At 39.0% G+C, this 24,052-nt stretch overlaps 1 protein-coding gene across 2 annotated transcripts in view; it reads left to right on the top strand.

The window, feature by feature from the left end:
* Nucleotides 1-4,000: 4,000 nt before the first annotated feature.
* Nucleotides 4,001-24,052, top strand: part of pld1b (phospholipase D1b) — a 40,439-nt gene continuing 20,387 nt past the window's right edge. Inside the window, exon 1 of one of the 2 annotated variants that reach the window (XM_088013262.1) lies at nt 4,001-4,100. The gene's annotated coding sequence lies outside the window, so the exon portion shown is untranslated. Of the gene's footprint in view, nt 4,101-14,641; nt 14,816-24,052 lie in introns of those variants that run through there. The other variant, XM_014973750.2, reaches the window with a different exon arrangement.

Raw genomic sequence — 24,052 nt, 5'->3', positions numbered from 1 at the left:
CCTCAGCACTCATTCACATGATTTAGTGCTTTCTGAAAACAGATGATGACCTCTGACCCAGCGGAGCCGGATTGGTGGCATTCAGGGACATCCGGTGTCTCAGGAATGTTTATCAGCCTACATCAGTAGACTCACACATCCAGCTACAACAACCACACAGTACATGGAGAGAATTAATTTTCCCTGTCTGAGTAATGTTGCACCACACAAAGCAGAAATATGCCTCTGAAAGACGAGAGGAGAAGATCAGATACAAAATGAACAGAAGTCTTCATTCCAGGACTGAAGTAGCTTAATGTCATCCTAACTTCCCCATTTCCAGCTTTGTTGTTTGTGTTTGAGAATCATGTATTTTTGAACACCTGATTGTTTCAAAGTTTCAACCATTTGACCAAAACTGTCGCTGTCCCCAGAAAGGAACTGGTCTGGATGATTTGGACCAACCCAGGAACCACCAAGGTCCCATAAAGAACTTAAACTGGAAGCTACAGGAACACCAGCGACAAGGTGACAACACCAGAGTTTTGCATATAATGTGTTTAGGATGTAAAGAACTTTGAACAACCTGGTTGCTGAAATGCACTGTACAAATAAACTTGAACTTGAATGTCAGAGACACAGCAGGAGTTTTCCTCTCGGCTGAATTACCTTCAGTCGCTTCTTGTCCTTTTATGCCATAAGTCCGAGGGACATTTTTTACATTCTTCACCTCCAGCTGTGAGATGTCTGAGGGGTTTCCATTTGCTTCAATTCACCACACAACTCCTCAGCTGGGCTTTGACTAGGCCTATGGATTCTCCAGTTCTTTGTGGATTTGCTGATTTGTTTTGGGTCCCTGTCATGTTTCAGGGTCCAGTTCTGACTTCATTTTTTTCATGGCTATTTCCCTCTGATACATGGCAGCATTAATAATGAAGGAGGCCAGTGAAGCGCTGAGCTGTAGGACTCACTGCCTCAGCCTGACACAGTGGGTCTACCTTTGGGGATCTGAAGGGTCCGGCCCGTTCTGTTGACTCTTGGTGGATTTTGGGTCGTAAACAGAAGAAGTGTTATCTGGGTGGTTGGGCATCTGTTAGGTATTGGACTTGTTTTTGGTTCATTGGGAATTTTAAGTAAGTTATTGAATAAGATTTGTGATTCCAGATGGAGTCATCAAGCGGTTGGTAGCAATGTTTGTCCTGAGTTTTCTCATGGCTTCCCATAACAATGGTTGAATTGTATTCTGGTTTAATGATGCTGTCCTTCCAGGTTATTTTCCGTTTCTGGGTAAGGTTTGGTTTTTCTGGTTTTTAGGTGTTGGGTCTTTCATGCTACGTTGTTGGTATGAGGTTATTTTTCTGTGTTTGATTTATGCCTAACCTCCTTTGTCCTGTTGTTCATATAATTCTGTTTTCTCCTGTCCAAACAGCCTGGTTACAGGCAGACTTCAGTCTGTTTTTCTTAAAGAAGAAACATTTCCTTCTTGTACATCTCCTGTAATCTTTCCCGTCAGCTTTTGACTTTCTTATCAAGATCAGCTTCTGTCACGGCACTTTAAGGCTTGATGCCTTCTTTAAGTATCTTGCAGCCTGATTTTAGGATGAACTGAATTAGTCAGGCAGTAGTTTGGTAGAACATTTTTCACACAGTATAAATGGATGAGTTTAAACTTTCTGAAGTATCTTCAAATATCTTTTCACACTGATGATTTGCTACAATCTTCTTCTTGAAGGACTTGGACCTTTAGATCTGACCATGATCTCACTTCCACCTTCCACCAAACTAAACGTCCAGAAGTATCGAACGTACTCACATTCTCTACTTAAGTAGTACAGATACTTGTATGAAAAAATATTATAGTAAAAGTAAAAGTACAGGTTGAACTGTTTTACTCAAAAAAAAAAAAAAGTACAAGTTTTGAAATGTACAAAAAGTAAAAAGTAATGTTCACTTTTATGAATACAAAATGACTTTTGATGAACATAAAATACTTAATTTCTTTTTCTTTTGCTGACAACATGCACTGTTAGTATAGACATAAAAAATACTGATGTGGTCTAGGTCAGGGTGGGCAACTCCAGGCCTGGAGGGCCTCCTGCAACTTTTAGATGTGTCTCAACTTCAACAACTGAATGATGAACTACCAACACTGACACACTTTTTGTGGAAGCTGTGGATTTTTTTCCTTTATTACTTTGTTCATCATGGAAGTAACAAGGTATGTGTGAAAATATAAGGAGTAAAAAGTAAGAAATTGCTCGTGTTGAGTTGTTGACTTTACAGCGATCCCTCATACAGAGCATGCATGTAGCAACAGTGGAGAGGAAGATCTCGTCTCTAACAGGAAGAACGCTCCAGCAGAACCAGAACCAGGTTCAGAACCAGCAGCCATCTGCCACAACCAGCTGGACCTGAGAGAAGACAGAGCAGAGACACAACAGGTCAGCTGAACTATCTGTGTTCATGAAACGTTCTGGAACAATTTATCATCCAGCAAAATTTATTGAGACGGTCGACAACATACATCGCTTAGAGTTGCTTTTGAAACATAATAAATGAAACATTAATCAACATTCTGATGTGTAACGATGGGATTTTACAGAACATAATGCTTCAGTTGTTGACTGTGTTTCTCTTGTATTGGTGTTTTTAAGAAGTAAAGAACTTTGAACTGCCTTGCTGCTGAAATGCTGATAAACCTGATTGATCGTCTGGCTGTCTGAGCCTCTCCTCATCAAACCGTTCAGTCTCTTCATGCAGAGTTTTGTCCTCTGTTTCAAGGTAGTGGATGAACCTGAGTGTTGGGGAGAAGATGGGGCATGGTGAAGCTCTGGGGGAACTGGGCTGGGGGACTGGGAGGTGGGGAGGAGATAGAATGAGGGAAAACATCTGAGGATGAAACAGGAAAAAATGCTTAGAAATGATCAACAAGTTCTGAAGTGACTGGGAGATCATGGATGGATGGATGGATGGATGGATGGATGGATGGATGGATGGATGGATGGATGGATGGATGGATGGATGGATGGATGGATGGATGGATGGATGGATGGATGGATAGACAAACAGATAAATAGATGGATAAATGGATGTTTGAGTGGATGAATAGATAAATGGATCACATTTCTGAGCTCTATCTTCCCTCCAATCATCGGACATGAAGGAACTTCCGGTTTCGCGGCACGTTAACGTGTTTGTCTGTCATCCTGTTCCCGCTGCAGCATCCATTCAGGTGTAAACAGGTAACTTCACCTGTAATGCGTGGAGAAGGAAGCTGATGTGGTTCCCAGGGGAAAACCAACATCTGCATGAAAGACACACAATATGACCACCAAACCTGATGCGCTTCCCTTTTCAGAATAAAAGCCCGTCATAAACGTTGTCCTGATGGTCCACAGCAGAAACAATCAAAACAAAGCAGTCTTCTGCTGAACTACATCAGTTTGAATTGTTGAGTCAAACATCAAAACTGTTCTTTTAAATAGAAAAATGCAAAATGTTGAATGTTTAGAGCATCAGATCATCTGGTTTGTCTTTTTACGACACAGATTTCAGCTGATAAAACCAAAACATACCAAAGATTCTCAGATAAAACATTTAAAATATGAAAAATATTCTACGTATATGTAAAAATGAGATAAGACAAACTCAAGTTTTATGTTCTGTTCCTGCTAGAGGTCATCTTTATTTTAATGATCAAAACAATATACATGAATTTTAATATAATTTTTATTATATCAAATAATTATTTTAAAAATGATCATATTTTATTTTATTAGAAAAATAAAATATACACCATTAAATAACATTTCAACAACTCAACCTCAAATAAATATAAAATTAAAAATTCTATGAATTAAAAGAGATTAAAATTTTTATTTTCTCCTTTTTAAATTCATGTTAATTTGTTAAAACAGAAACGAAAGCAGATCTTTAGCTCCTATCATTTGTCATCGCTCTGTTCTGAAGCCGTTGTCAGACTTTTATTTTGAAACCACCGGAAGTCTCGTTTTGACAGTTTCGCCGCCGCTTGTCTGCCTCCGGGAATCGGGAGGTTTTGGTCGCGGCTCCTCGGTTCAGTCAGAGCAGCAGCTGCTGTCGCTTCGCTTCGCATCAGGAGGGTAAGCTGCGTGTCTGGACTCGCTTTACTCTCTGATTTTATTTCGTTTTATATTATTTAATTTACATGTTTTCCTGTTTCTGCCTGAACTGGATGGTTGTTGTGGGGAGAAGTTTGCTGGAGTTGTGCGTAATTTGTGGAGCTTAATTGGGAGAATGCGCCACTGTGCTGATGAGCTCTGTTTATTTATTTATTTGATGTTGTGTGGAGGAATCCCTCTTCCTCTTCCTCCTCTTCCTCCGCAGCATCTTGTGGGCTCTCTCTCCTGTGTGATCAAGGTGAATTAAATGTCTCGGTTCCGACCGGACTCGGCTTTGCGGGGCTGGGAACGAGTCAGACCAGTATGAGGAGCCTGTCACCACCCGGTTTGTCACTCCTGCCACAACAACGCGCCTCTTCCCCTTTTTTTATCCATTCCTGGTTACAAACCAACAGAACCACTTCCCCTCCGCGTCGTGTTCAGATTAATGGACCGACAGTCAGCTGTCAGTCCTCCTCCACACCTCCATCTTGTTCTTCACATCTGCAGAAAGTCTCCTTTGCTCATGTTGAAACGCTGTCCTCTGTTTGCAACACTGGGCTGAGGCTGCTGAAATACTCCTGCAGACAGGAAGTCAGAAGCAGCAGAGAATCACTGGTTGTGTTGAAACGTCCCGCTTTTCCCTCCAGGCCGCCGAACTTTCCTCACCTGAAGGTTTTTGAAAAGTTTTCCTTTGGATGCTTTTTCACTGTTTCCAGTCCAACACCGAACCATTTTCGGTTCCGGACCGTTTTCAGTCCAACATCCAACTGTTTTAATTTCTGGAGCAATTCCAGTTCAGTAACGGAACATTTTGAGTCCAGTTCTGGTCCAGCTCAGTCCAGTTCTGGACCATTTCCAATCCAGCACTGAACCACTTCAAGTCCAGTTCCCAGCTGCTTCCAGGCCAGTTCTGGACCATTTTCAGTCCAGAAACTTTTCCAATACCCAACAATTTCCAGTCCAGATACCAACCGTTGTCAGTACTGGACCGTTTCCAGTCCAGTTCTGAACCATTTTCCAGTCCAGTTCTGAACCATTTTCCAGTCCAGTTCTGGTCCGTGTCCAGTCCAGTTCTGGTCCATTTCCAGTCCAGTTCTGGTCCATTTCCAGTCCAGTTCTGAACCATTTTCCAGTCCAGAGGTTCCTGTGGGAACATGGACCTTCCTGTTCTTTGGTTCCCAGCTGTACCAGCTGAAGTTGTGCATTGACTCTGGATTGTTTGTCTGTAGGTCCGTAGATTATAACTTCAGTTTTGGACCAATATGGCGTCTAATTAAACTAATCCTGTACCGATGAGTCCCATAAGGAGAAATCTGCAGCACATTGCTGCTCTGCTAATGGACCAGTCTGGCTAATGGGTTCCACTCCAGGTAGGATCCTGGGAGTCTTAATGGCTTTTCCAGCAAACAGTCTCAGGATGATGGGAGTGCTGGATTGACTTTCTGGGTGGGAATGTGTGTGTGTGCTTTGGCAGCGCCACATGGAGCGTTGAGGCCGTAAAGCTCCAGGAGAGCAGGGTGCAGAGGTCAATGCAGCCTTTAATCAATATGATCAGGGCTAAATGTTAGCAGACATGGAGGAAGGAGGGATGGGTCGGGTTAGTGGGGCTGAAGCCCAACGGACCAATCAGCCGGCCAGGATCCGTCTGACTGATCGGTCTGTGAGCTGAAGATGGTTTTCTGTTGCTTTGGTGACAAAAGGTTCAGTTTTACCTGAAGACGTGAGGAGCAAACAGACGCTAACCAGAGATTAGCTACAGAGTAACTATTGGGAGATAAACCCAGGAGTTCTGGTAAACCTGGTGGTGATGGACTGAAGCAGCAGGAAGAAGGAATGATTATTAACAATAATTAATAATAATAACTAATAAGTAATGGGGAGTTTATGAAGCTTTAAATTGTTTATCTGTAGTTTTTCTTCATAATTAAAAACATTTGTGTTGGAATATTGAGCAGCTTGTTAGTAAGACAGGAGACCATCCATCCATCCATCCATCCATCCATCCATCCATCCATCCATCCATCCATCCATCCATCCATCCATCCATCCATCCATCCATCCATCCATCCATTCTCTCTCTGAGATCATTTTTGGTTCCACCTTTTCGTTTTACTGTAAAACTGTTTCACTTAAACTTTGTTGTTTTCATCTGTTCTTTGTTAGTTTCAAATTGATTTTCTATCAGTTTTCTGGGTGAAACACTGAGACGACTAAAAGCTGATTGAAAAGGTTCCCCTCCTGAATGTGACATGGCGACTCGACTCGTGTTAAACAGATTATGCCGCTGCAGAAAGGTCGTCTGCTTTATCTTTAATTCAATGTGTCGGTTAAATTAACCCTCCAGATCAGCAGCCGCTCCCTTTCATCTCCCTCAAACCAGAATCCGAAGCAGCTGCAGGTCGTTGCTTAAACTAAAAATAATTTAATTTGAAGGTTTGTGGTCTGCAGATACAGGTAGGGAGCCAGTTTCTCCACTGAGAGAGCTTTTAGCAGATTATTAGCTCCTCCTATCAGCAGCAGGCCTGGAGTTAAATCAACATGGGAGGACAAACGAAAAACCTGCCAGACTTCAAGAAATCCTGGAATTAAACAGAGTATTGGACTGGGAACCAACCTGAAATAAAATATTAAAAACAGATTTTCTAACACACCAGTTCATCTACTGGATAAAAACTGGATTATTTATTTTTAAAAGGTCCCTTAGGTCCTGAACTAACAGAGCAGAGACAGTTTATTTTATAAGTGATCAAGAAAAAACGTCGCCACAGAAAATGGTGTAATATGTCCACCAGACCACTTGGTGACACTGTATCACTGCCACAGAACGACACAAAAAACACAGAGGACGCTTCGACTCTTTGTTTAAAAACACGGAACCTCTTTTTTAAACTGCATTTCTGTTAAACATAAAATTGCACATATTGGAATTTCGAAAATAAATTTGCTTAATCAAAACCTGCCACGTAAAAAGAGATTGCAATACAATGAAGTGGTTTTTCGGCTTTATTAAAATTAGTGTATTTGGCAAAACTGCAATAGAAACACGTTTTCATATCAACACAGGTGAGGTGTGAATGCTAAGCTAACTCTGGTCTGCCTACAAACCTCGGTCTGGGCTCAGTTGAAGTGAACTTTGGTTTGATTTGAATGCATATGTGGACACCAAGCGGACCAGAGACACTCCAAAAGCAGGAAGTGGACGACAGCACAGGGCATTGTGGGTAAATACGACCAAAACAAACACGTAGCCTAGCGCCTAGAGAAATGGCTCGTGGTTGGGCGAAAATATACCCAAACATCTGACGCCGCTCCATTTTTGTTCACTTTGTTGTGAGTGTGTCTTCTTCAGAGGTTTTTGTGTTGTTTCCTTCGGCGGTTCGTGGTGCAGCGCCCCCACAGGTGAGGAGGGGAACAGGTTTTTCAGTTAGTTTGGATTGTTTGACTCAGTGCAGTGAGAAAGAGAACAGCAGCAGCTGAAAATGTATCAAATGTTGCAGTTTTGGTCCCTAATAGAACCGAGTCTACCAGACTGTGATGTGTGAAACAGAATAATAATCCACTTTTGGACGAATCAACACTAAAATATTCAGCAGGTTCATCAGACCTTCCTTTCCCCCAGAACCGTCTCCACCGTCTGTTAAAATCCCTCCGATTGTTTAAATTTACTACTAATCAGGTATTTATGTTTTGGAAAACAAAATTTAATAATTTAAAACGACTTTACTTATTTTATTTCAGCTCTTTAAAGTAAAAATTCGTATTATTTAACATAAAATTCTCTCATGAACGTGTCTGGTGTGTTCTGGTTGGGAACTGAGGTTCTCCTGTTCCAGTCCGAATGCCGATCATGTCTCAGTGAATTAGACTCATAACCAGTCTGTTGTGCTACTGGTTTGACTGGTCAGCACTGCTTCATATTTGTGTCATGCAGGAGATGAAGATCATCTGACAGAAAACAAGACACACGTGCTTCCTGTATGCAGACGCGTCCGGCTGAACTGGAACCTTTATGACTTTACCGTAATCAGGCCACGCCCCCTCAGCGATTACGCAACGCAGCTGAGCCCAAAGCAGGAAGTGCAACATCAGCTGACTGTCGATTTTACCAACATCAGACGCCGAACCAGAAATTAAAACATCCTGCTGACTGATGCAGCACACTGAGGCTGTTGGGGAAACTAAGTACACCCCACGATCTTTAAGGTGTTGCTCCATTTCATTGCTGTTTGCAGATATGTTTCCCCTCAGCATTTCAATGTGGAGGTCTGGACTTTGATTAGGCCGGTGCAGAACTTTGATTTTTCAGCTCTCTGGAAGAGAGAAGTCGTCTTCTCCATTCAGAAGCTGCTTAGAAAACCTGCTGAACATTTTGTATTTCAGAGCAAAGTTCACTACTTCAACTTCTACAAGCCTGTTTTACTAGCTGACCTGAGATGACCTTTGACCTTTAACCTGCTAACTGAGCTGGAGCTCTTGGGTTTTTTAGTGATTTCTCTGACCTTGACATGAATAATTTCTACTTCTCCATCTTTGTTGTCTTCTGCTACTTTCATTAATTCTTCTTCTGCTACCGTGGAGATGGAGCCCAAACCTTCCTGGGTTGTTGGGCTGCAGCTGTTGCTTCTCGAGCATCAAAGCTGGTCGTTTGTGTAGATTTGGGGAAACTAAGGGAGAAGAACCTAACATTGTACCGAAGGTAAAACAGTAAAAATATAAAGTTACTTTGCCGTTTGTAGGTTGGGAAGTTGAGAGGTCTGCTGTTCATGATGCCTAGAAAATGTCTGTGGATCTGTGTCATTAAATCGTCTTCAAGCTTCTTGTTGTTTCCAATGTTGGTGAAGTTCAGACCTGCTGATTCTGACTCATCCTTCACAACACAGGCTTTTTTTCTTTTTACAGTAACGGTTGAGTTAGAGCAGAACAAGTTTTAAGTCAAAACATTTAAATTGGAGAAAATATTAAAAATCTAAATATTTTTACTCTAATAGCCTAAAACTGAGCAAAAACATTAACATGTTCAGATTCAGCCCTAAAACAAAAAATCTCTGAATTTACCAGTCATTCATAAGTGAACCCAGCTTTATTTTTATGTTTTTAGTTTCTGCGGATGTTTTAATTTCTCCAGTGAAATTTGAACATTTTCCTGTTCAGATTTTTTTCTGAAACTGGAACCGGGTTGGTTGGGCTGATGGTTGACCTCGTCTCGTCTTTCCGGTCCGCTTGGCGAGTGGAAACGTGCGCCGCTCACCTGAAGCATGAGAACGTCAGCGCCACGCCCGCAGGGTGTCGGCCTGCTCCGGATCCACTGCCAGTAATATTCAGAAATCTGCAAACTCATCTTACAGTGTGGAAATAATCCCCGATGCTCCACATCTTTAAATTCAGCTAAATAGAAAAATACAGATTTATTGTAGTTTTTCTTTGCTAAATGAAGCAAGAAGACTAAAATCATGCAAATTTAGGTGGAATAAATAGGATTAGGGTTTGATTTATTGAAAACACAATTTGCTGAATTATTTCTTAACGTTAAAGCTTTAATATGATAAATCAAAGGGATGTTAATTCAAGCAAATTAGCTCAAAATGTCAACATCTGATCAATACCTGAAAGATTTTCTATCATTTAATGAAACAAACTGATTCATGGATTATAAATCACATGAATGCAAAAATGAAATTATTCTTCCATTAACTTTTGTGCTTACTTTTTTAAAAATCAAAACATTTTTAAATCCTTGGTTGCTGCATTTCATCCTCTTGGATTTGGTTGTTTGCTTCTGCATTCATTCGGCTGTAAACATATAAAATCTGTCTCAAAATGGTTCCTTCCCCCGGCAGATCTAAATGTTGTGTAAGGCTGATTTAATCAGTTGCTTTAGACTTGAATTTGACCTATAAAGAAGATCTAAAGATTAGGGTGATTGCTCAGAGCTCATCCAATCTCATAGATTGATGATTGCAAGCAGTGGAAACAGAAAGTAAAACGCTGATCTGCAGTTTTAAGGAGGTGAAAAGCAAAAGCCTAGAAGATATTTGCAATAATGAAAATATGAATATATTTTTACTGAACCTTCCTGGTGTGTGAATGTATTTGAGCCTAGCAGTAAATCTTTGCTGCAGAAACCAGTGTGAGTATTTCTGCAGCTGCTTAAACATGTTTATAAGTTTGTTGAAATTTGCAGCTTCCTGTTCACTGAAACCACAAACTAAAACCGCGTGAATTTGACCAGCTTCTCTGCAGAATCACACCACAAACACACATGCAGCTACCCCAGCTCTCCACCAGGGGGCGCTGCAGCGCCGCAGTTTCCACCTGCTTGTCTGGTATGAAGCAATAACTTTGTGTTTTCTGCCATCTGGTAACTTTCTTTGAGGAAACTGTTTTTGCTGGAAACCCGTTTTGTATTTCTGTGTTTTTCTGAGTCATAATGAAGCAGATTTCCGGCAGAAAGCAGAACAAACAGCAGACCATGATGAAAACATGATGTCATTTTGCTCAGCCTAAGTTGTTTTACCCAACCTGAAAACACGAGTTTCCTTCGTTGATTAAAGCAAACAGGAAAAGGCCAGGAAGCGTCTCAGGGTTTTTCAGCTTCCAGATAAATATTTTTCCTGACTAAGGGTTCGTAAGAACTAAACGTGTTGAAAGGTTTTAATGATTTTATCTCTGCATAATGAGTCAGGGAAGCTCAGTAGCCTTAGCACACATGTGAGATACGGTTTTATTTGATTAAAAATTATTTATTTTAAGTGTTAATTTGTTGTCAGTAATACTTTAAAGAGGTTCCTGTATCTTTGGAGTTTGTGCGTTGATAATATTACACCAGCCACATATTTGCACAGCAGTAAGACATTTTACACAGTGCAGTGACTTTTTTATGATTCTGCAGGTCTGTGCAGCTCAGCTCTGAGAAAATATGTTGAAATACAATAAAAATCTACAACTTTTTACAGTGTTTATCTGCATATGTTGGGTAAAAACTCTACATCAACTACAAATAAAAACAAAATTATAATATTTACTATGCATAAGATCCTCCAAATGTGTAAAATAAACATTTAGATGTATTAAAAACTTGGCAGTTATCTATTAAAATCTGATTATTTTAGTTAAAATTGATGTAATTCATACAATAATTATCAACTAATATAACTAGATTAGCTAGAAGAAATTAAAAGTTAAACTAAACCCTGCTCAACAGAAATCGCTCCATATATTCTCAGTATAATGGAAAGACATTTTCCTCTGGAACTCGCTCGTCCACATGCTGACACATTCCTGTGTTTGGCTGCTGTTCCTACCTGGTGACTCACCTGCGTCCTGCTCATTACACACCTACTACTTTGTTTGTTTTAGTCTGAAATGGTAAAAATAAAAATCCAAATCCAACTTTAGCACTCAATTCTAACTGGAACATTTTTGGAAAGACATTTTGGACAATTTTAAATAACAATTTTGGATTAGCTTAGATTATTTTTCTTAAGAATATATTTTTTTGGAAGCCAAAACATGTTTATATTTAAAGTGTTTGCTTGATCTATGTATGAAGCTCACACTCCTGTAGTACTTTTGTTTCTTGTTTAATTTGGTAGAAACACCAACATGAAATGGATAAACTCATCATAAATATGCAAACAAAGGTTACAGAAATATCACAGAAACTTTTTCACTGACTGATTTCCAGATAAGGAAAATAACAACATTCTTTGTCTGTAAGAACCATGTGACCATGATAATATTTGACTTTTGGCCTTCATTATTCTTCCATTCATTTTTCTTATTAATAATATTTTATAAATGGGAGTTAGCTTAGCAGCTACCACACCCTAACATTTTGCACATTCCTTTACCTACTTTTTGGCCTTGTAAATATTAAAAGTTGTTGTTTCTGTGTCTCCTTGCTGCTTTGGGAAGGTTAAACTTCAGTTTCTTGGTCAGAAATTTTTCATTTTGTTGCTTTATGTTGAGTTTTTGTGGCCTCCTCGTCCAGATAAAGACACAAACTGTGTGCTAGCCGCGGTTGCTGGAGTGTGGGTGGGAGTCCGAATGCTTCGGTCCTCCTCTGGAATGTCAGCAATGAGTCTGACAAACGCTCAACCCTCCAGTTTCCAGAAGATCCAACAAGTCCAACCAGTTTACAAACTCACTGTTTATCCAGACTGGAGAACAGCTAAAACCTCAGGGAAATGTCTGTAAACACTTAAAGAAACATTTATTTTAGTGTCAAGTGTTTGGACTGAGAAATTAGCTTGATGTATAAAACTACCAAATATACCTAATAAGTGTTTTCTATGGTTTTGATACATTACATTTAAAGTGTGTGTGTGTGTGTGTGTGTGTGTATATATAAACAAAAATATATATGGCAGGTTTTAATGTGACTAATCTACAAAATGTTCATAATGTTGATCATCTCAAATAATAGTAATTATAGAATGACACATGATAGAAGCTCAGCCATCACATGGGAACATAATGTTAATGGCATTTCTGTGTGAAGTGACTCACCTACAGCAACGCAGCGCAGCAAACCCAGCAAACCCAGCAAACCCAGTAAACCCAGTAAACCCAGCAAACCCAGCAAACCCAGCAAACCCAGTAAACCCAGCAAACCCAGTAAACCCAGCAAACCCAGCAAACCCAGTAAACCCAGCAAACCCAGTAAACCCAGCAAACCCAGTAAACCCAGCAAACCCAGCAAACCCAGTAAACCCAGCAAACCCAGCAAACCCAGCAAACCCAGCAAACCCAGCAAACCCAGTAAACCCAGCAAACCCAGCAAACCCAGTAAACCCAGCAAACCCAGCAAACCCAGCAAACCCAGTTTATGTATGTAGCAGATTCAATCAAAAGGCCGTTCAAAATGCTTTAAATCATAAAAACAAAAATAAAAACTTGCAGTCAATGAGGAACCAGAGACGAACATTATATCATCAAAATCATCGATACACATCAAATATGTTGGTCAATGTTTCTTTTCTTATGGTCCAAACTAAACTCTAAACATTCGGGTTTTAGCCTCGATTCAAAGGAACTCAGTGTTTCGGCTGTTTTTCAGTTTTCTGGAGGTTTGTTCCAGATTTGTGGTGGATAGAAGCTGAAAGCTGCAAAGTTTCCCTCCATGTCGAGTCGTGTTGCCACCAATGCAGAGCTTGTTTAGCATGTTGGTGTGAGTTTCTGCTTGCATGTTTGGGTGAAACTCTTTGGTCAAAGATCAGGAAACTCAGACCTTAACGTTGATGTTTTAATGAACGTTTAACAGCAGCCGACAAACCAATCAACTAAAACATCTAAAAATACAAAAATGTTTCCCCATTGTTCAGTTATTTGTTTTTTAAAAACACAAGAATCAACACATTTTGAAGCCAGACCATTGAAACTCGTTTTACTCGACCAGTCGACTCAATAACCGCCATGACGTTTATGACGGATTGCATGAAGGAAACATGTTCTGACTTCTTGTCTGAACATGTTGGCAGCAGAAGCGGATCTCAGGGCTCAGCAGGTTATGGTAGGCGTGTCTGGCTGGGTGTGGTGGGGCAGAGCCGGTCTCTGGAGGTAAAGCTGCACACAATAAAACGATTCACTGGTTCTGAAACGACTGTGAAATTATTTTAATTTTCCACTTTGGTCATTTTTAGAAATGACCAAAATGCCAAATGACCTAAACAATGGAGCAGGGGAGCAGTTTTGGGTTTTTCATTGTAGTTTAGTTTTATTGTGACTTTTTGTCTAATTAGTTGGTTTTAATTAGTTTTTAGAGTGTGTTTGATAGTTTTTGTAACTTAAATACATTTATAACTTAAATAGTCAAGATTTAACACTCTAATTACTTATTAACCAAAACTGGTTAATTTTTACATGCAGAATTAGAAAATGTTAAAGTATTTTATTGTGATTATGAATTGATTGAGTAATTAATACTCAACGGGAAAAAATGATTCAAGTATTGAACAACCACCTGACTCTGGTGAAGGAATCAGATTTGAATCAAAAACTAAAAATCTTTTTGCTGCCAGATTATTGAATAAATAAACATTTTAACTCAACGTGGCATTTCTGTAGGAACGTGGACTGTGGACGCCTACATCTCCCAGAATGCTGTGCGGTTCAGTTCATATTCTATATATTGAATATTCTATCTATTGAAATTGATCACCGTTGTGATATGTTATTGATTTATTGTCCATCCCTATCGTAAATAAAATGGATTATTGCCCTTTAAAAATATTAATAATCAGAATTATTAATTTATCGTGGGTTTAATAGTTTGTATATTGCGACTCTTTTTTAATGTGTAAATATTTAAACGGATTTAAAATCAGATTCTCTGAATGTTTCTGCAGCTTTAACGCTGAAAGCTCCTCCCTCTCCTCTCATTGGCTGATGTCTGGCTCCTCTAGCGAATCACAGCCGGTTGGTCAGTAAGCCCCGCCCCCTGGAGTCCTGCTGTCCGGTGTGAGCGTCTCTGCTGCAGTTTCAGCTGCGGCTCTCAGCCTTCTGGCCGGCAGCTGGAGGGACTGGGTAGCGGTGTGTGTGTCGCTGTGTGTAGCGGTGTGTGTAGCGGTGTGTGTGTCGGTGTGTGTGGCGGTGTGTGCAGAGGTTAAAGGTGAAGCTGCAGACCTGAGCAGGTGACCAGAGGACGTTTTATCCCTGTGAAGATGCTCGGCGTCCCTCAGGGTGTGCGGGTTCAGGTCAGTGTTGTGTTTGGATCTGACGGTTCTGTTTGTTTTTCATAAAGTTTCCTAAAACGGGCTGGTTGAGGATTAATCTCTGCTGATTGTTCAGGCCTGCAGAAAAAACATCTCCTTTGAACACAAAGCAGCTTCTTTGTTTCTGAAACGTTTTGATTCCTGTGCAAACATCCTGATTCACTCAAAGGGTTTTTAGTTTCACTAAGATGAATTAAAAACATGCTGTCATTCAGTCTAGTTTGTTATGTGTGAATAAGTAAAATGTCAGCCAGGTAAATTTCTAACATATTTAAAAATAAATGTGAGCAGGTTCGTCCATCATGCAAATAATCATCAACATGCAAACCAAACAACCAACTACAGATAAAACTGATTTTGCAGATCTCAAAATCTGTCTGCAGTTTTTCTCATCTCTGTGTTTTTATGGAGGTGATTAAACTTTAATTCTTCGGTTCTGATAGAAATGAGTCAGCTGGAGTTCTGGTGAAATGTCAGCAGCAGTAATTATGCTTCAGAGAAACGTCTCCTCCCTCATAATTCAGCCACAGCTGCAGCTCAATCTGCTCAGGTTTTCCTTCCAGCTTCCTGTCTCTGGTTCCTGAAGGCTCTTGGTTCGTCTCAGCGTTAGCTTTGGCAGATTAGCGGTGTGTGTGTGTGTTTGGTTAGCCTGGTGAGTGACGGTGTGTGTGAGGGGGGTAATAGTCCACCATGTACCCAATTACAGAGAGTGCTCAGTGGCCCGGAGGCAACGGCACCAACCGCAGTGGCTTCAGATGCTGGAGAGTCGAGGTGTTTCTGCTTTAATCTGGATTGAAGCTCAGATGAAGATTATCTTGGAGCAGAAGGTTTAGGTGGGACGGATGTTTGGAGCCAAAGGGAATATTTGCAGAGTTCAGGAATCCAACCTGCAGACGCATTTAGAGACGTTTGAGTCCAGATGTTTACATACTCTGTAAAAACTGAAAGCTCCTGCTGTTCTCTGACCCTGACTGGGGCAGAATATCGTAGTTATATTTACTTTTTTGAAAAAATACACTTTTAGGCGTATCTTTACTACGCGGTACTTTTTACTTGAGTAATTTTATTGTGACGTATTTAAACTCTTACTTGAATAAAACGTAACTCTCCTATGATCATTTATCATATTGTTTATCATTAACTGTGATAAATTTTAAAGAATTTTGATTTATTGTTGTCTCCGCCAGGTTCGGACTTGAGGTCCACATCGTTAATGAGCGCGGCGCGTTGAGGTGAAAGTTCACCTGGTTCTGGTTCTGGTTGATACTTTCTACAGCCTGTGTTGCACTGCTGTGGTTCCCAACACACACAGGTCATGTGACACTGAGGTCACATGATGTCACATTCAAATCAGTGAAATAAAATCTGGAAATTTCTCCTAAAAATTAGTAAAAAAAAGATCTGAATAAGAATAATCAGAATAAATACAAGAATAATTGATAGTTTTCCACTTTGATTTTGTATTATTTTACGTTATCCCACCTTGTGTTTTGAATATTTGTCATCATTTGAATGAATCTGGTAATTTAACGTCTTTTTATAAAATCTGATATGTTTTGTTCTTTTTTCATCTTATTGGGTCTGTCCGTCGTATGAAATCTGATTCTAATGAAACTGCAGTAAAACACATTATATATTTATCCAAGAATAAGATCCCAGGACGGTCATGCATACTTTATATGAGTATTAGTTGGACTCAGTACAGTTTTGGTCACCAGTCAAACTGCAGGACGGCAAGACGCAAGGTTGGAAAGAAAAATTAAACCTGGACAGATGTAAAAAACAAATGTGATGGGATCTGATTTTATGATGCAATCTGCAAAAATAAAAATGATTTAACTTCTAATTTTCCAAGATGTTTGCAGAAAAGTGACTGTAAAAATGAAGCAACTTTGGTGAAAAATCTCTAAATTTCTCAGACTTGATGGAACTGGAATCGCTGCAAATTTTTAAAAACTGGATGAGCTTCTGCCTGGAAGATGCAACAAAGTAAAATTAATGACAAAATAATGAAAATTAAAAAGATAAACAGGAATCTTAAAGCATTCAGTTAAAAAAAGAAGAAAAATCACATTTTCTTTAGATGAAAAATGTTTGATTTTGTTTGATTTTGTTTTTATTTTAAGTTTATGGGAAATGAGAAAAAAACATATTTTCTAAAATAAAGACTTGAACGTGTGCATCCGTTGAAGATGGCAAAAATATATCATTAAAATAACCAAAATATGGCCTATTTCTTTTAAATTTATTCTAAAAAATGGAAAGTAGATTTTTCTTAGAAGTAGCAAATCTGACTGTTTTTATTTTTACATTTTTACATATTTTATTTTATTACCAAAATCTGAATTTGTTGATTTCATTTCACAGAATTAACAAAAGCAAATAATTTCATGAGTTTTATATTTTTTTATTTGTAGTTTTATGACATTGCTGATGGAAAAAATAGCAATCTTAAATTAATTTAGTAGTAAAACAGAAAACCCACTGAGAAGTTTGAACAAATTTGTCCTAAAAGTTTCTTGTTTCTGAACGTTGACACTGGGAGCTGAGCCACTCCCAGTCTGCCCAGTTCAACTCTGGTTTAAATGCATTTTCTGATAAATCTCGGAGCTCCTCTGTTTGCTTTTAGTCATAACTTAAAAACAAAGATCTTCTATTTCAGGCCTCAACACGCGTTTCACTCGTCTGACCCGTTTCTTGTTGACTGGAGCTGAAAAGCCGGAGTTTCTGCTGGACCTCATGCAACTGAATGATGATAAAGTAGAAACATAACTGTGTCAGTTTGGATGTTTTTGCTGATGTTTTGATGAAAGAACAGGTTGATTTAGGTAAAAATGTGAAGGTAGATGAGGCGTTCAGGGGCGGCTCAGACCTTGACTTGTGGTTGAACTTGGAGTCGTGACTTTCTGCGCCGCCGGTTCAACCAGACTCACGTCTTCCTCGGGTTAACAATGATTCTCTGTTTCCAGCAGAGAATCGAGCCGCTCAGGATGTTTGCTCTGCATGCTTTGCATACTACAAACACTCAGCTCTCTCTGAACGCGTCCCAGCAGCAGGTTGTGGCGACCCGCCGGACCCAAAGCACCGGATCGATTTGCATGACAGTTATCAGAGTTTGCTGAGGTGATGTTAGAATATTTTACATGTATACACAGAAAACTGCAGGAATCAGCTTTTGGTGGAGGCAGAGTGATGCTGTGGTGGCTCAGGCCTAGCATAAGACACCATGCTAAACGTTAGCTTAGCATTCACTGCTTATATCCTTTGGAAAAGTCGATTGTAATACCTTGGTATTGTTCTCATGATGAGACTGTAGGTCAGGGCTCACCAACACGGTGCCCGCGGGCACCTGGTCGCCCGCAAGGACCACATGAGTCGCCCGCAGGCCGGTTCTAAAAATAGCACAACTCACTAGTGAGCGGTGTCTAAAATTTTTTTTATTCTGTTGCTATTCTCTTTTTTAATCACACTTGCATTTATATAGCTTTAAAAATGACAGTATCTTAAAAATATCCTCATTATACATGACGTTTAGAAAAGTTAGGGTGAACTCTGACTTACTCTAGTTCTAATTCAATGGTCAGTATTGTGCGCATGACAAAACCAGTGCCAATGGAACGTAGGCTAGCGGACACAGCGAAGATGGGCGCTGAGTGCAGTTTCTTTCCCCAAAAATATGGCTGAAAAAGGAAAGAAAACTTATCACTTTAACGAGGAATGGGAGAAGGAGTTCTTTTTTACGGTTGTGAAAGAAACCTGCGTGTGTCTCATTTGTGGGGCGACCGTAGCGACGGCAAAGCGGCACAATATTGAGAGACATTTCACTACGTGTCACAAAAATTACCATGCTAACTGCCCACCGGGAAGCGCACTACGTGCAGAAAAAGCCAGTGAGCTAAAGGCAGCTTTGGGTAAGCAACAATCTTTTTTCACGAGGGCGGGAAAAAAGTCACTAAAAGCAACCGAAGCCTCGTTCAGAGCTACACATTTTCTGATCAAGAAGAAGAAGGCATTTTCAGATGGAGCAGTTGTCAAAGAAGCAATGATGATAATAGCTAACACTGTACTTAAAGACGACAAAAATGGAACCGATCTAATCTGTACTCTCTCCGACGTCCAACTGGGGGCATCTACGATGGCTAGAGGAGTGTCAGCTATGTCTGGTAACCTGGCCGATCAGCTGGACCGGGATCTGGCAAAGTGCAGGTGGTTTAGCGTCCAGTGCGACGAGTCCGTGGACAGCAGCAGTACAGCGCAGCTGTTGGTCTTCATCTGGATGGTGTTTGAAGATTTCTCCACAAGAGAAGAACTCCTGACACTACTGTCCTTAAAGACAACTACGAGGGGAGTTGACATTTATAACACGCTGAAATCATAACATTGCAAAATGACCTACACCTCAAAGTTTACCAGACTGCACCAAACTTTTGGTCCCTTGTTGATACAGAGAAGTACAGTGGTGTATGCACAGCAGCTATGAAGGTTGCCAGCCTGTTTGGTTCAACCTATCTCTGTGAATCAGCGTTTTCTGACATGAACTTCATCAAGAACAAACACAGAACATGCCTCACTGATGCACATCTGAAAGATGCACTCACAGTTGCAGTTTCAAGTTACACACCAGATTACAGTGCACTGGTGAACAGCATGCAATGCCAGTCTTCTCACTAATAAAGAAACCAATGCCAGATGTTAGTGGCAACATGGCAGTGTCATGGCAAAGTTTAATTAAAATATTGAGGAATTGTGTTCAATTTAAAAGTGTGTTCATGACATATAAGTTATAATTTTGTTAAAAATGCAGCAGATTTGGTCATGAGTTCAAAATGTGACGAGATTTATTTAAAAATATGTACGTTGATTTTTCTTTAACATTACATAATTAATAACTTTTTGAAACATGGTGCAACATAGTTCATGATTTGCTAAAAAATGTTTGTGAGTGGCTAGTGAAAATTGGACATTTTTCCTATGAAATGTAGTGATGTAAGTGATTATCTAAAAATGTGACAATTACTGAGATTAAAAGAGATAAAGTGCTGAATATTGATATGTTTCCCACCTTGTTTTCATTGCTAATTATTGGGAGAAACCATTAACATGATCAGTGTCTTCTCATAGATGAGTATCATTAATCATTATTGATAATGTGTAACTAAAGGCAAACTGAGTAAATTTATTTCAGAAGAGCGTGTCAAACTGGTGCCCTTTGTATGACTCAGTACCCATGAAGTAGCTCTCAGTTTCAAAAAGGTTGGTGACCCCTGCTGTAGGTCAAATATCTGGATATTTTTTTTACTTTCTTCTTCTCTCCATTATAAACTATTTTCTCCACCAGAAGTGGCACTAAAATATAACCATAGAAGAAGAACTACCAAAGCTCAAATACTTTAGATTTCCTTCTAAAAATGCCGATAACTGCCTATTATAATACTTTAAAAACCAAATATGTCCTAATATGCATTAATATGCACAGTGAAACCGTCTTAGCGCTAACGCAGAAGCTAGCATCTTGGGCTTCAGCCAATCAGCGCCTGGATTGGCTGCTTTGCAAACGCCAGCCAATATAAACCACAATGTATTTACAAAAAAGCTGATATATTTACAAAAATCATCACAAATAATTTGTAGTCGTGTCCCACAGAAAAATTCACAAATACTGAACTGAATATTGAAGTACGAAGCAGAATCAGTCGCACGGCGTTAGCAGAGAGGATCAGCTCTGCTGCAAACCTGCTAACTGTAACAAATGAGGCACAATTTAAAGGAAAATAAACAGATTTTATATATTACCAAGAAGCATCGTTACAAAAAGTAATCCACCAAACACACATTCTTTTCTTTTCGTGCTCCATCTCCTCTAGATTAGCTGCCAAATTTAGCTGCTAATCAGATCCAAGAAAAATGTTTGGAATCAAACCTGTTGAGAGCTGAGTGTTGATTCGGTTCAGACAGAAACTTGTGATTCCAGGTTCTCTGGACATTTTTCACGCGTTCAGCTGAAGGCGTCCATTAGGCGACGCGTCTGATGAGCTGCGGCGTCTTTCTGATTAATCCATAATCAGGACTGATTAATCCATAAAGTGGCTTCGCCGCTCCGTTAAACCGTTCAGGCCGTCAGCAGACGGTCAACGCTGATAAAGCTGCTGAGGTTCATGAAATCAGATCTAAACGTAATAAAATAAAATTAACTGGTTAATCTGTTAATTTGTGATTTAACATCGAAACAGATTCGTTTTCACTTTTACGATATGAAGCACCAAAGATGTGTTTTTCTGTTTTCATTCAGTCAAATCAAATTTTATTTAAATTACAGTTATTAAAATCTGTGAGCTTCTGTTGGAAAGTGAACACAATCACTAGGCCTGTTGCAATAAACAATAAATCAATTAATCACATAATAAACTAAAAACAAACTCAGTAATTTTCATTTTCATAATTTATCATTTTCTCTTTCGGGCAAAAACTGGATGATAAAAGTTTCCAGTTTCAACTCGACGTCTTTCTGAAGAATAACTTTGTTTACAGAGACTTCATAATTCATGTTATTTATTTCTATTTATTCTGAATATTTAAAATGTTTTCCAGTCGTTTAAATTTTCATTAGAATTTAAAGTTCATTTGAGAATATATTCTTGCTTTATTATTGTGCCTTTATCATTATAAATGGTCTAAAAGCAACAATATTATCATTTAATTTGATAACTTCTGGCATAATTTATCCTAACAGGTCTAACAGTGACAGACTCCATGTTTTATATCCTAATTTAATTCTGTGACTTCTGACTAAATGTATTTTATGGTAACTGACTTTGTCTTGTTGATGTTTATTGTCACTAAATCAACCTTCACTTCCTGTTTGAAGTTTTGACCTTTATTCTGTTCTGGTGAAACTTTATCTGACCTAAATGCTGGAAGTATTTTTGTTTAGTTTCAAATTTCTTAGTAAACATAAAATAAAAATAAAAATAACTTACAAGTAACTTTTCAGCAAGACATAGAAACTTGGTTTGAGTCAATAATTCCTTAATATTAATGGAAAAATACTATTTATAAAGAGAAATAATCTACCAGTGGAATGAGACATTTTTTCTCATTAGTTAAAATCTCTTGGCAGATTATTTCACTTATAAATATTACTTTTTCATCAGTATTAAGAAATGACATTCCTCTATGTTGCTGTAAAGTAACTTATGAGTCAGTTTAGTTTTATTTTATGTGGAATATTCCAGCATGAGGATCTGCTGCTAAACGTTGCGTCTCCTTTCCTCTCTGGTTTCTGCGGTTCCGTCTTTGTCGGCTGCGTTTTGCAGGAGGAAGTGAAAGCAGACGGAAACCACCGTTTCACTTTCTGTGGAGCCCAGAAATGTCTCTGACAGGGAAGTGAACCAGTGAAACCTTTTGAATATCATTTAGATCGTAAACAAATAAAGCTTCAGGATTTTGGCTTCCGGTCGGCAGAGCAGCGGTGATGTTTTAATGTGACTTTTACAGAAAGCTGAGGAGGTTTTCACTGAACTGCTCCGTTTATCCACCAGAATAAAAAACAAGCTGAGCACATTTTGAAACTTCTGCCTGTTTTATAGTCGGTAAAGCGAAACAACATGGTGGCCTTTTTTCATGTGATCAGTAACCAAACGTTACTACTGGCGAAAACGCTGAAGAAGACGACAGGAAGTGGCAGGAGCACGAAGGCACTGCATGTTTTTAATGGCTTATCAGGTGAACTAACTTATTCACCTGCGATTTTGTGTTTCTTATTTAAAAACATCATAATTAGCTTTTTGACGGCCAGGTGATGCTGATCAAACTGAACCAAAGATTTCGGTTTATGATTTAAGGGGAAGGTCACTTTCCTTTCCAAAGCACAAGTTTAACGTCTTATCAAGTATTTTTGGTCTAGATTCTTGAACAGATTTGTTAAAACACATGAAATAAGACAAAACTGACGTATAAGTAATTTTTCAGCAAAGAATCTTGTTTTAAGTCAACACTTCCTGAATATTGATGAAAAAAATATTGATTTCATTGGCAGATTAATTCAATTAAAATGTGAAAAATGTCGTTATAAGTGAAATAATCTTAATATTTTCTCATCAATATGAAGGAGTTAACTGAAAGTTGCTGAAAAGTTATTTTTGAGTTTTGTTTTATTTCAGCTGTTCTAGATATTTGCACTAAAAACTAAACTCAAAAACTTTGTAAGATTTTGTGTTTTTGCAGTGAAGCTGGTTGGTTTCCATGGCAACTTACGTGAAAAATGTTTGTATAACTGCAGAGAAACGACATGATTTTAGTCTAAATTCACAGCTTTCCAAATGTTTCCGCCAATATTTGATGACAGACGGCTGAAAGAAAAGGCAGCTGTTGGAAACCAAAATGATGTTACAGGTTTATTCTTGAAGATGTTCTGGTTTTCAGCCGTTTCTCTCTGCTGCCGTCTTTCCTCCTCGGATCGGATCGGATCCGATGCGACGCTAATCCAGACATCCAGGATTAGCAGCGAAACACGGATTCATGTCTGAGCGTATTCCTGTAGGAACACGTGGGAGTTTTGTGGAGGAAGAAGAAACCGGGTCAAACGGCGCCTGAGCTCAGCCATGAATGAAGAGGATCGAGTCGAGGGATTTTCACTGAAACTGACCCAGAAACACAAACGGAGAGAAAACAGCAGCTGAGCAGATATTAGCAGATAAATTACTCTTTAAACAAGTCGGACAATATTTAGAAACTACAACTTTATCCTTTTAATTAGATTTTCATGTTGAAAATCATAAACTGATCCTCTGCTGAACAGCAGCAGATTTCCATTCACCCTCTGTTTCACATCAATCAAATTTTACCTGTATGGCTCATTTCAGCAGAAAGGCATTTCAAGGTGCTTTACATAATTAAAAAACAGAATAAAAACAGCATGTGGCATTGAATTAGCAGTAAAAAAGAGAAAGATTTTGGAAATAAAAGATAGAAACATACTTTTGTTGCAGAATTTAACGCCTGTCGTCGCCGTTTAACACGGTTTCATCCAGACCATCTGGAGGTTCAGTTGGTGAAAAGTTTCATTTAGTTTTGATTTTTCTTTTTGTTTTTTCATATTTTTAATGTTTGTTGATTATCGTTGTTTTTAAAGTGCTTTATGAATAAAATAGTTTAAGCAAAGTTTAAATGTTTTGGTTTCTAACAGGATTGAACTGTTTTTTCTGCTGGTTGGTTTGTAGA

The sequence above is a fragment of the Poecilia mexicana genome, unplaced genomic scaffold, assembly GCF_051168715.1.
Source record: "Poecilia mexicana isolate PSO_F unplaced genomic scaffold, ASM5116871v1 scaffold_15, whole genome shotgun sequence".
Lineage (NCBI taxonomy): Eukaryota > Metazoa > Chordata > Actinopteri > Cyprinodontiformes > Poeciliidae > Poecilia > Poecilia mexicana.
This window is presented reverse-complemented; position numbering and strand designations above follow the sequence as displayed.